Source organism: Lactuca virosa, chromosome 3 (assembly GCF_052849685.1).
Source record: "Lactuca virosa cultivar CGN04683 chromosome 3, Lactuca_virosa_CGN04683_v6, whole genome shotgun sequence".
Classification (NCBI taxonomy): domain Eukaryota; kingdom Viridiplantae; phylum Streptophyta; class Magnoliopsida; order Asterales; family Asteraceae; genus Lactuca; species Lactuca virosa.
In genome coordinates, this window is record NC_136428.1 from 146586414 (window position 1) to 146600930 (window position 14517).

Here is a 14517-nt window from a genome sequence, read left to right on the forward strand (position 1 = left end):
CATAATTGATCCATTATCAATTCAGTTTGAGAGTGCCTATGCATTTATTTTATGTCAACACCAAATCATTGAGGGACCAAAGATATCGAATTCAATTGTTAAGGAAGAAGGAACAAACTTTGGCTACATAGATTCCACCTATTACTCATATCATATCCGGTCAATCTCTATATAGTTGACTTTTATGAACAATGTTGGAGAGAAACCAAGACACAACATATTGTAGGAAACACCCACATGCATCTATGTTTTAAGAATATATGATATTGCCATCTTAGAGTTAGTTTTGATATAATCCATGATGCAATCTCTAAGTGCGGGTTACTCTAATACCTTAAAATCTCCATTTAAAGTACTCATGAGTATTGGTTGCAAACTTTTCTATGTCAATCTCCATGGAAAAGCTACCAATCCTCCATGACAATCGTAAATCACAACTCACCTCCAAAAGTAGGACCGATTGTGGAAGTATGAATAAATTAATATTCTGGAAGTCGTTCCAAACATGAAAAAGTGGAACATAGTGATAACTTAAATGAAATCGTCAATCTCCATCATATATTAAGGTCTCTAGTTAATAATCGAATCAAATAAAGTCTTATACTACTTTAGTTCCCGAATTAAATTAAACTAAAAACTAAGTGTGCTCAAGCCAATTCATTTGCAAATCTGTTATCTTTTGACCTTGTGTGACTATTATACTTGGTCAATGATATTAGATTAAAGAATGGATCGACAAGTTTCTCTTTTGATATTACTCAATTATCTATGATGTCCTTACATTTGATTGACTATCAAACACGATGTTACTTACTAAGTATGCTTCATGTGATCTTGTGTGACTTAGGATATTTACTCGAGGTAAATTAACCGTATTGTCACAACAAACTTCAAGAGAATCATCAATGAGTGAATACAATCACTAAGGTTACATGTGAATCTCTTTTAGTCACACATTTTGTCTTTTCAAGCTAAATAACTACAATATACTCTAAGTTTTACTATTAAATCCACTTAGATGTATTACTTCGTACGCTTCCAAGCAACTACTTTACAATTCATTAAGAGCACGAACTCCGACTGCTAACAGAACTCTATTAGTGTGGAACTTAGAATCAATGTAACTCTTACATTAATCTCTTCAATACTAACAAAATCATTTATTTTGTCCTATTATGACACCGAGGAATGTTCTTGAATTGAATTCATCAATTCTTGCCATATGAATCCGTTATAACTTGTCATACGAGTCATTAAATCTATTACATGTTATGGTATACATTATTGACCCCTTAGCAAGAAGCATGTGGGACTCGAATCAGTTCCTTTAACTCATCATAGAACTAGGAAACTTGTATTTTCCCAATGACATGTTATGCTTTACAAGCACAAACTCTTCTGGAATTCTACACCTCGAGTTTTCTCAAGGCTTCATGTAATTTTCCCTGGTCCGATGAATCACTCATATCTAACTCCATAGACTCTAAGTACACAATTTATTATTTCTCCCATGTGTTTCATAGCGAAACATTTACCAAGATAAGTTAATCTTTTACACTTCGCCAAGTTAGGACATCATCTGCTATGAGTTTTATATTATCCATAGACAGTACAAGGGTGACAACAACTCTCTCTCACTAGCTTTGGCATACATATGGCTTGTCTTTTATTTCTCGAAACTCAAACTTTTAATTTTCTCATTAAAATAAATATTCCAAATATAATATGCTTGTTATAATCCACAAGTGGACTTCTCAATCTTACACATTTCTCACAAACAATATTGGTTTGAATGTGTGTGTGTGTGTTCCTATCTGTGCTTGTAATATTTTGAAGATCTACTAACACTATATGGTTTTAAGGCCAAGAGTTTGATCAATCCAAATTTCAAGAATACATGGACTGAATCTCGTTTCTATATCCTTTCTTCCATTTGCGGATTATAGGGCCTTCCATAGCTTCCGATAGCCGATAGTCTCTGATCGTAATCTATCAGTGACTTATTAACCAGTAATATATGATCTACACAACCAAGTACATGACGTCCTCTATCAGATCTGATGAGGAAAAAGTGGAGGTATGGTAGTTTCCCCAATAGGTTTTTTTCTATCTCTAATTGAGTTGTAGTGTCAACTTTAGGTTCTTTATTGGTTTTACTCTTGAATCTCATCAAGTTCAATATGGCTGCCACTGGCTCTTCTGGATATCAACATTCTTTATTGAAAGATTTCCCTTTGAGCAACAAGCACCTTGTTCTCAGAGGATTTGTAAAACAACTACACAAAAGTCCAATTGGGATGTCCAACAAAATGACACATCACATAGAGTGTATTGTAAACCTTCTCAGTTGGTACCAGACCAAGGACTTTATAACACTTATTCATGGTACAATCCATGAACTTCCAGTAAGCATATTATGATTAATCCTTCACCAAATCAAACAATGATTTATTTCTCTATCCAACTACATTGCTTGTGGCAGTATTTTGGGTTGAGATTGTTTCACTATTCCTTAGATGATCATTATACCTTTTGACTAAGATTCTTACTATCCCTATTAGATTTGAGTTTCTTATCCTATTTCCTAATTGGATCTTAACTTTATTCTATTACATATCTGAACACCTCGAAGGTTCCAAACTTATGTTTATTCAGATAAACATGTTCATACATTTGAAGGTAACAAAGTTACTCATGTTCTATGGGTAATCTGAATGCTCCATTAGTGTGAACTAATTCCAACATATATTTGCATCATGAAGTGATGTCTTCATCATCTGAGATTCACATTTTTCATAGGACTTGAAGTCAAATGATTTCCAAATTCCTATTCAACTAGATAGTTGGTAATGTATTTCTCATTCATAAATCCATGAAGATGATTGCACAAAACATTTTGTCCTAATATTTGAATCATTTTTGAACTATTATTACTATACTAGTTTCATAGATTTCATGACTTGCCTTTAAACGGAAAACATACGAAATTTTCTTAATTTAAATAATTTTAGAACCATCTCATGAAACATTGTATAAACATTTTCATTTATAAGACTATAGACAAAACATTTTGAAAACAAGTTATCATTTGCACCAAGGATAGTAGCATGAGCTCGATATCCTTCATCAATAAATTCTTTTATATGTTTTAGTCTATTTTTTTCCGTGTCACACCTAGTCTGAAATCTTGCGTCCACCCCTGATATGAAGTTTGGAGTTTTTTATGCTTGTCCAAGTTAGTTGCAAAAGGTCTTTAATTAACATCCAATGCAACTCCACGATGGATCTTTCCACTCATATCAAAACAGAATCACCTGATTATATATACAAGCTAGCTAGTTTATTACGTTATAATATTCAACTCTTAACATGATGGAATTCCATGTTGCTCCAATTTTATCAATGTACAAGGCACATTTGATACTTTCTCCTTCCTACTACTAAAGAAATAGTAGCTGGAGAAACATCAATAAGAACTCTATCAAAAGTACAATGTTTCTTTTCGTTCATGAGAACTATTCTCAAGCTACGAATTTAGACAAGATTAATTGTTCCTTTTAGCTCATCCTTTTAGAGGTTTTATAGAAGTTAAATTTTAGTGGATAAGTTATTGAGTATATACATCATTCAATACAAAGGTCTATCCTAGTTTGTTTTAGTAATCCTTAAAGACTAATTACCAATTACCAAATTATTTCAAATAAGACTAGGATCCATAATCCACTCCATGATGTGAAGCAGATTAGCTGAAAATCACACCAGGAAGCTATTTAGGTAGGAAACTATTCGCTAGTTTCAATCTCTTTGAAAATCCTAGATTTTTCAAGATTTATTGATTTATGTCAATATCATGTTAATATTTTCTACGCTCAACTAGAATTCATGACTGGATTTGCTGAGGATCATGAATCCAAATGGTAAATCAACCATGCAAAACATGTGTGATGCTCAGGCAAAATTAATCTCACATCGACGTGCCGATAAACCAGACACACATGGTAACATAATTAATTCTTGCGAAAGTCACTACATCTTCAAGTATATTTTCACATTTATGTGTCGGTAAATCACACATGCTCCATCAATAGTATATTTTCATAAATGTGCATTTTTGTGGGTAGCGTATGATTTACAATTTACTTTAAAACGGTGAATCAACCATACAAAAATACGATGATATTCGGCTCAAGTAACGCTTGAGAATCGTGACTATCATATCCCAATATGATTATATTCTCACATTGACACGTCGGTAAACCACACACGCAACGCCAATAGAATATTCGAAAAAGGTGTATTTCTCATGAATAACATAAGACTCACATTTTTACTTATTTTAAAACGGGATTTTGTTTTAATACTTTAAGTTAATACTTTGTAATTCCCTCAAGATAGGGCTAGATGATTAAAGAATAATAGGATAATTGTTTGTCACAGTGATAAATAGATGTTTTCAATAGAAGATTATCAAGGGAAAATAATCTAAATGGAAGTCATAGTAGTCGTTAAACCGAGATCATGCTAATAGTGATGAATCAATGAATCGAGTAATGAATTAATCAGAGTATGAATTCAAGTAAGAATATGAGATTTGAACACACGATGTAAATATGATTTTGTTATGCTCTATTATGCTTTCGAATTCTTTACAGAGAATAGTAGACAAGTCTGTAAAACTTCTTTTCTAACTCTAGTAAATAACCCTATTTATAGGGAACTGAAAGCATACAAAAAATATACTAAGGCATTGACTCTAAAGCTTCGAATAAAAGCGCCCTAGTAAAATAAATTACAAAATATTCGAAGAGTTCAAAACATACTTCGACTAATTACAATAATTCGACCCTTAAAATCTCCCCCTTTGTAATCATAGTCGAAGTCTTCAATTTGTAAGAAGTGTGATGGAATACAGTAATACTCTTCGAATCTCCGTGTACCAGGAGATAATCTTCTTCCGCTCTTTCTTGTCGCCTTCATTGTTCTTCTTGCAATGATTCATACGAACAATCAAGTTCGGATATTGAGATGTTGAATATCTCTCGACTTCACTTGCTTGGAATAAGAACCGTTTAGACTTTCCAGCTTTGTCTTTTCCTGCGAAGACAATTCCAAAAGGCTTCAGGCAAATTTCACCATCAACATACTTCTTCAATTCAGCCTGAGTCTTCGTAGGAGCCATCGGAGCTTTAATTTCCATTCCTTTGGCAGTAGCTAATTCAACATCTGTTAGGGCCAAGCACTCATAATAGTTTTCGATAAAAATCTTGATGTGAGCTACTCCAAGCTTGAATTCATCTGGTTCTGTGTTTTGAAGGTATGAGAATGATTTGTCTTTCAAAAGTAATGCAACTTGTATAAGATCATACAAGTTCATCAATGGAAAATCTGCAACAGTGAATTCGCAAATATTTCCATTTGCCCTGGCAACCACATACTTAACATTTTGGACTGTGTTTTCGAAAACCACATCCTTTTTCATACTTATGACCTTCTTGATTTTTATTGAAGACCAAACTTCCTCAGGGGCTTTTCCAAGAACAGCATGAAAACGAATTTTCATGTGTGTACCTTCATCTTTATTTTTAAAATTCCCTTCTGCTTTGAACTGAGGCATGATAAACATCATTTCGTTTATGGGAAAATCCAGCTGGCCTGCATCAGTATTTGTGACCAAATAGCTCTGCTTTGGTTTCTTCTCAAATGAATACATGTGATTGAATGCAACCTTGGCCTCGATTGTTTCGTAGTTATAGTGTTTAGTTGGATCCCCTTTATCCATTCCCTTCGGATCATTTTCTCGCTGAGCCATAATGCTTTGAACTATTCTGAGCTTTTCGATTTCAGCATCAACTTCAGCCTTCTTTTCTTCTTTTGATTTTTCCACAACAATCGATTTCCCTTTATCTTTCAATGCTTGAATGTCAGTTGTCTCTTTTGGTTTTGAACCACTCCCACCAGTCTCCGAAGATTTACCAATCACAATTCCTTTCGAAATTGGTCTTGCAATTGGTATTGTTGTTACGACTGTTGAAGTCACCTGTTCAGCAGAAACAATTATTGGTTTTGTTGTAGGGATTTTCGAAGAAAATACTTTTCCCACAACTTTCGCATGTTCTCCACTAGTCTTCGACTCACTAGCTTTTCTTTCTCCCCCTTGCACCCCTGTGAAAACAGGTGGGGCATTTGTGGTTGGAAGAAGACTTGATATGCGAAAGAGAGGAGCAAGTTGCTTGTTGAGAATGGCTTCGAATTGGATAAACTTCTGAGATAAAAATTCAGGAGTAATCAATGGAGAAGAAACCGGCCTATCAGAAATCTCTTTTAACTCCTTAAGCAACTTAAGCACTTCTTCAAAGCTTGCACTTTCGGATGTTGAAAGTTGAGTAATTTGAGGACTCAAATTTTCATACAACTTAACAAATCGAGTGACTGCATCACAAATGATATCAATCTTTTGATGCAATGATGCATAGTCATGTTGAACAGTTGCTATTTCTCTTTTCATATCTTCACGAAGTTCGTGAATTTACAAGTTGACATCCTCTCGAACTTTCTTCACATCTTGAATAAAAAGAACATGTCGTTCTTTTGCAACATTCTTCAATTCTTTCAGATTACCAGCAAACTTCGAACTCTGAGAATTGATCCGAATTTCATTGTTTTGATCATTATGAACAATCTTCTCCAAGACTCGAGATTCAGAATCTTTAAGCATCCCCGATACTTTACTTATGATTCTAGATTCAAACACCTTCAGCAATGAATCAACTTCAACACTTGAAACAGACAAACCAACCCCTAGATCTGCTTGAGATTGAATGACTGAATTCAACTTTTGATTTAAAATCTTAAACTGCTTCATGGTCATCAGCATGTGATCTGGAAACTGCTCTTCTTCTTCATGAAACTCCAAGTCGTCAAACATACCGCCAAACCCTTCATTATCAGCCTCTGTTTCCATATAAATAGTATCTTGAATAGGTGAAGTTGTTTTGGGTGGCTCAGTAGATTGAGAAGAAAAAATAGACGTAAAGGGTTGATCAAGAATGTGTTCGAATGTTGGGGAATCTGTTGTTGAAGTAAGAGGAGTGGAAGATAACGATAAAGAAACAGTACTTGCAAAAGGAGCAGAAGTAGATGGACCTGTAGCTTCATTCTTCGAACCTCCTTCACCCATATGGACATTTGCATCCGTATCAGATACGTGTGCAGGGATGCCTGAAGTTCGAACCTCCTCAGGAACTGATTTGGCAATCGAAACTTCGGGTGGTATGACAACTGTCTTCTCATGAGTGAAACTTTCGGTGATAAGAGTAAACTCTGGAGTTTCAGGAATTCTTTCACTATCATCATCTGTTGACTCAGTAGAGATTACAAGTTTTCGAGTCTTCTTCTTCTTTTTCTTTGACAAATGCTTTGCCATGTCTTCAGCCCTTCGTTTCTTCGACACCGGTGAAACAGGTGCGGGCACTTCTCTAATTAGAATCCCTTGATGAGTTATTTGAGGTTTTCGAACCACTTTGTGCGTTGGAGACTTGCTTTTGTGAGTGGACTTCATTTTAATTCTTCGAAACATGCCAGTCTTCGAAGGAAGGACTACATGTTCTCGTGTTTCTTCAATAATGGGCTCAATTGCTGGAGTCTCTGCAACAGTCACTTCAACTGTTTCAGGCTTCTTCTTTGGAGATTTCGAAGATCTGGACTCAGTTTCATGCTTTCTCGACTTCTTGGTTTTCTTATCATCTCCTCCCAGTAAAACACCAGTTTTAATTGAAGAATCAATTGTCGTCAAATAGGCTACCAATACAGGGTTCGAAGAATAAACTCTTTTAAGCATCGCATCTGGAATACGAGCAACTGTAGGAAAAACATCAGCATTATCTGTAACCTCCTTCGGATAGTGGTAAGATTGAAAAACTGCTTTGTCTTCATCAGTGGGTACCAAAATCCCTTCCTTATTGTAAAAGTGTTGCAGAATCAAACTCCAGTATCTTGCACACGAAATACCATGAATAGCATTCGTGTGTTCTACACCCTTTTGGAATTCCTTCCACAACTGTGTAGAATAATCTACTTGAAGATCATAGTAGATTCCAGCAACCATGGAATAAACCTCCATTCTTCCTTTATCAAGGCCAGCTGATCTCCCAGTCAAACAGCGTAGAAAAATACCAAATAAGAAATTCCAGATTCGTGGAAGACCAGATTTCTTAAAATCACTAATCTTGGACAATGGTGGCTGATATCCCATCTCATTAAACATGTGAACGGTTTGTGGAAAAGTAAATGAGACATATGGAGGCAAATTCGGAATATCAAGAATTTGGCAAAATAGTTTCTTGGTTAGCCTGACCTTTTTGTCGTTCACCAGATGAAAAGTAATCATATCAGTTGCTTTGTTATATGTCGCAGTTGATCCTGCTTGAGAAAGCCAGGACAATGGAACAGAGAAAGAGTTGAACATCACTTTGGCCAAAACCGAGTTCTTCAAAGCAACTATGAACATCTTTAATTTTTCCGGGTACTGAGAAACGTCACCCTCCAAGTAGTAGTTTGTTGCTTGAATCTTCATTATTGGTAATGAAGAGGCATCTTCAGTGTTATGAGAATCAACATGAGCAGAAGTCGCCATTGTTAGGGTTTGAAGATGATGATGAACAGAGAATTTTGGGAATTTTGCTTTTTGATCGCGTAAACTGACAATGAACCCCTGGAATTCCCTTTTATATGTAACCCTTAAATGTGAATATGAAGCGGGATATGTATTTAATGATATCCGACGTGGCACCTTGAAAACCGGACCATTACTGCGTAAAAGTAGTCATGCGTCAAAAAGTAGCTGTCACATCGCCTTGATCGGAGACCTCTCGGACATATGTCTTCGTGTGTGATCGTGAAAGAATTTTATGGATGAAAAAGATTGATGTAAAACACGAAAAGTACCTCTGTTGTGTTTGGACCAAACAGTAAACTCTTAACTCATTTTGAGAAGAGTAAGGTAGCTCAAAGACTAATGTGAATATAAGCCTGATTGGGAAGAAATCTTCGTATGAATAATTTCATTAAGGCTTTCTTACACACACATTGAGTCATGGAGGCTTTGTTCAACATACAGCAGCATGCTTCTAGGGACATCCTAACTAGTTCGAATGATGAAAAATTTATCGATTCATACAAAAAATGTACCGTACCCGAGTACTGCAAGCATAATCTCCGATGTATCTTCATGAGAATCTGCAACAAAATACAAAAAAGAAATAGGAATCAAAATATTTTTGATGTTTTGATTTTTCGAAAATAAAGACAGAACAAACGAAAATCTTTTTGAATTTTTAAATTTTTCGAAAATTAAATGACAAAATAAACGAAAATCTTTTTGGATTTTGGAATTTTCTGAAAATTAAATGACAAAACAAACGAAAATATTTTTGGATTTTTGAATTTTCGAAAATTAAAATAGTACTTGATGCAAATATGCAAAATTTTATCATCCCCTTATAAGTAACAAATGTACGAATTCGAAGAGGTCGAAGCGTTGACTATGAACAGTAACAGCTGAATCAACCCTTAAAATAAGTAACAAATGTGCGAATTCGAAGGGGTCGAAGCGTTGATTATGAATAGTAACCTCTGAATCAATCCTTAAAATAAGTAACAAATGTGCGAATTCGAAGGGGTCGAAGCGTTGACTATGAACAGTAACCTCTGAATGCTGAATGATTTTGCATTATCTTTTAGTCAACGCCTCTGAATCATTCCTTATCATGCATCATTCTTCTTTTTCGCATGGAACAGAATTTCCATCGATCATTCCAAGTCCTTCTATATTCTTCACAAGGGATTTTTCATCCAAAGCTTTCGTGAAAATGTCAGCTAACTGATAAGTTGTTTTCACGAAATGTACTTCAATATTTCCATCTTCCACATGATCTTTGATGAAATGATAACGAAGAGCTATATGTTTAGTCTTCGAATGCTGCACAGGGTTATGACAAATTCTTATCGCACTTTGAGAATCACAATATAATGGAATCTTTTTCATATTAATTGCATAATCACGCAATTGACTTTGGATCCATATTATTTATGAAGTGCAAGCAGCAGCAGCCACATATTCTGCTTCAGCTGTTGAAATGGATACGCATGTTTGCTTTTTCGACTGCCAGCTCACCAATTTGCCATCAAGAAATTGACATCCACCACTTGTGCTTTTTCGATCAAGATTACAACCACCCAGGTCTGCATCCGAATATGCTTGTACAAAGAACCCAGTGTTCGAAGGATACCACAATCCTAACGAAATTGTTCCTTTAAGATAACGAAAGATATTCTTCATAGCAGTGAGATGTGGTTCTCGTGGATTAGACTGATACCTAGCACAATTACACACAGAAAACATGATATTAGGTCTACTAGTTGTAAGATAAAGTAATGAACCAATCATGCTCCTATATAAAGTTATGTCAACGGCAGGTTTATCTAACGAAGATGTAAGCTTTATGCCCGTTGCCATTGGAACTCGTAACTTCGTGCTATTCGTCAATCCAAACTTTTCCAACAGATTCTTCGTATATTTTTCTTGATTAATAAAAATTCCTTTTCTGTTTTGACGAATATTCAAACCAAGAAAATTATTGATTTTTCCCATCATGCTCATTTCGAACTTACTTTTCATCAAATCTTCAAATTCTCTAGACAAAGCAGGGTCAGTCGAGCCAAAAATAATATCATCAACATAAATTTGAACAAGCATTAGATGATTCCCCACTTTCTTTCGAAATAATGTGGGATCAACTGATCTTTGTTTAAATTTAGATTGTTTCAAAAATGAGGTAAGAGTTGCATACCATGCTCGTGGTGCTTGTTTCAAACCATAAACTGCCTTATCTAAAATATAAACATGATTTGGAAATTCTTAGTTAATAAAACCTGGGGGTTGTTCCACGTAAACAGTTTCTTCAAGCTCTCCATCTAGAAATGCACATTTCACGTCCATTTGATAAACATCAAAATCTTTGTGAGCTGCATAAGCCAGAAATATACGAACCGCCTCGAGGCTTGCGACAGGGGCAAAAGTTTCTTCATAGTCGATTCCTTCTTGTTGTGAATATAATTTAACAACAAGTCTGGCTTTGTTTCGAACAATATTTCCATCTTTGTCGGTTTTATTTTTGAAAATCCATTTTAACCCGACAATCGAAACATTTTCAGGTTTAGGAATTAACCTCCACACCTTGTTTCGTTCAAATTCAGACAATTCAGATTGCAGTGCAACAACCCAATCTGAGTGTTCCGTTGCAATCTTAACTGTTTTTGGTTCAATCTTAGAAATGAAAACATTGAACATGCCAAATTCTTGATGAGTATTCAATACCTCATTCTTTGCACGAATTTGAGCTCTTGTTAAAACTCCCTCTTGTGGATTCCCAATTACTTGATCCTTCGGATGATCTTTTGTCCACTTTTCCATTGGCGGATACGCTGGATCAAATTCCAAAAGTGCATCTTCGTATATATCATCGTTTTCTGAGCCTACAATCGAACTAGCATCATCAAAATCATTATTATCTTCAATATTTTCTGAATGCTCCCCCTCAACATTATGCTCCCCCTCAACATCATCATTCATCCTTTCTTTTTCCCCCTCGAAAGAATGTTGTTCATCATCTAATGTATTCGAATCCAAGTGCTCCCCCTCCACTGGATTGTTTTGCATACTTTCGCCATTTTCTAGAGAATTTGATGTTGAAGCATCATTAAGCTTTGTTAGTTCAGAGATATGATTATCACTTGCATTGATTTCAGCATCAACAACATGATCTGAAATTCCAAAAATTAAATCATAATCAATATCTAATGTTTGTGAGGATTCAGATTCATCTTGTATGTTTTTTAGAATTGGATGATTTTTAAACTGAGTTGTTGTTTGTTTAATGTAGTAATCATCAAATGTAAGATTAAAAGTTTCTTCAACTTTTCGTGTTCTTTTATTCAACACACGATATGCAACTGAATTATGCGAATATCCCAAGAAAATCCCTTCATCTGCTTTTGCTTGAAATTTCGTAATATTATCCTTGAGATTCATAATGAAGCACCTGCATCCGAAAACATGAAAAAATTTGACATTAGGTTTTCGATTGTTGAGAATTTCATATGGAGTAATGTTGAAACGACGATGAATGAACGATCTGTTTTGAGAGAAACATGCGGTTGATACTGCTTCAGCCCAAAGATATTGTGGAAGATTCGCATATGTCAACATAGTCCTTGCCGCTTCGCATAGAGACCTATTTCTTCGTTCAACAACACCGTTTTGTTGTGGTGTGTATGGAGATGAAAAATTATGCGAAATTCCTTTGTCCACCAAAAATGAATCAAGAACATTGTTCTTAAATTCAGTTCCATGATCACTCTTAATTTTTCGAACAATCTTCTTCAATGTTGTTTCCATCTTTTTGATAAAGTCAATCATGATTTGTGCAACTTCAGATTTAAGCCTGAGAAAATAAACCCACGTAAATCTGGAAAAATCATCAACAATCACTAAAATGTACCGTTTCTTGTTGAGAGTTGAAACAGTCGAAGGACCACACAAATCAATATGTAAGAGCTCCAGAGGTGCAACTATTTTCGAATCAATCGTAATTGGATGACCTTGTTTATGTTGATTGCCAACTTCACAAGCTGCACATAAAGAATCATTGTCAAATTTAAGTACAGGTAAACCTCTTACCAGATCTTGTACCACAAGTTTATTGATGTTTCGAAAATTGAGATGAGAAAGTCTTCGATGCCAAAGCCAACTTAAGTCTGATGTTGCCTTCGAAAGAAGACATATAGCCAGTTTCCCTACTATCGGATTGATGTCCAAAGTGAACATGTCACCTTTCCTTTTGGATTTCAGTAACACCTCTTTTGTTGTGACATTCGAAATAATACTTCCTTCTTCGTTAAAAAGAACTTGATTGCCAGTGACCACAACAAGTTGAGAAACACTTATCAAGTTATGTTGAAGACCTTCAACATATGCCACCCGATTCACTGTGAATTGACCATTCGTGATCTTCCCATATCCTTTGACTTGACATTTTTTATTGTTCCCAAACTTCACTACCCCAACATTTTTGAGACTTCGAAAATCACGTAAATTCTCCTTCTTCCCAGTCATGTGACGAGAGCAACCACTATCGATGTACCACTTGTTATCATATTGCTCATCACATAGTACCTACATTCAATGGAAAATTTTAGGTACCCAAGGCTTTTTGGGTCCTTGGAAATTAGATTTCAATTTCGAATGTAATGAAGAACTTTTAACCCAATCACAAACTTTTGTTTTGAGACTATCAATTAAGTTCACTTCTTCATTTAAAGGAACTGAAACATAAGTTTTTGATGGTTTCGAATGTTCACTTACATTACCCTTCGAATTCTGAGTTTATGAATGAACATTCTTTACTTTTATAACTGGTTTCCATGCTTTGACTGATATGTTCGAATCCTTAGACGATGAACTGCCATTTGATGAATTATTCATATACTTTTCATATCCTTCGTGAATTTGCTCCTTTGAAAATGTATTTGACTGATACATCTTTCCTTTTCCTTCAAGCCAATGATCAATGTTCTTCCTTGACGTTATTCCTTTTTCTCGTGAAGTTTTCATAGTTTCTTTCTTCGTTTGATTTGGAAAATTTGGCTTTATAGGAACAAAATCAACTTTTGGTTTTGTTATAAAAGATTTAGCATATGATGTATCAACTGTTGATTTAAAAGGTTGACGTTGAAAGAATTTTTGATTTGGCTTTGAGTTATTTGAAAATTTTCTTGGAATATTAGTTTCTGAAACTTTTGAAAACCTTTGTTGTTTATTCACTTCAGACTTTGAATGATTTGATTGAGATGAATATTGAGGTTTTGTTGAAAAAGATGAATTTTTATCTTTGAAATTTTTTTTGGGTGATTGTGATTCAGACATCTTTTGAGACTCAACATTTTGCCAAAATATTTTCTTTCTTGCTTGTCTTTTTGAAATGTCGTTTTCCTTCGAAAATTTGTCAATTTGATCTTTGAATTCCTTGGAGTTTAATTTGACAACTTTTTCACATTCCTTTTCAACTTGTTTTGAATTCTCTTTTTCAATTTCTGATTTTTCAACCCATTTTCTTTGTGGTTTTTGACGTTGGAAAACATATGATTTCTTTGTTAAGTTGTTTTCAACTGTGATTTGATTTGCGAAAAAACCTTCATCAGTTGTTTTTGAATTATCCTCTTCAACTAACTTCTTTAATTCTGGTTTGATTTTCTCAACATTTCCAGTAGTTACGAAAACTTGATTTGGAAAAATGACATTATCTGTACATTTGAAATTTGGATAAACCACTGAATTTGTTTCAAGATAGTGTTCACCTTTTTCATTCATCACTTTTTCGAACTTTTGTGTATCACCATACACCTGATCAACCACAATTCGAGGACTTTCTTCTTCCTTTGAAGATTTCTTTTCCTTCGAAA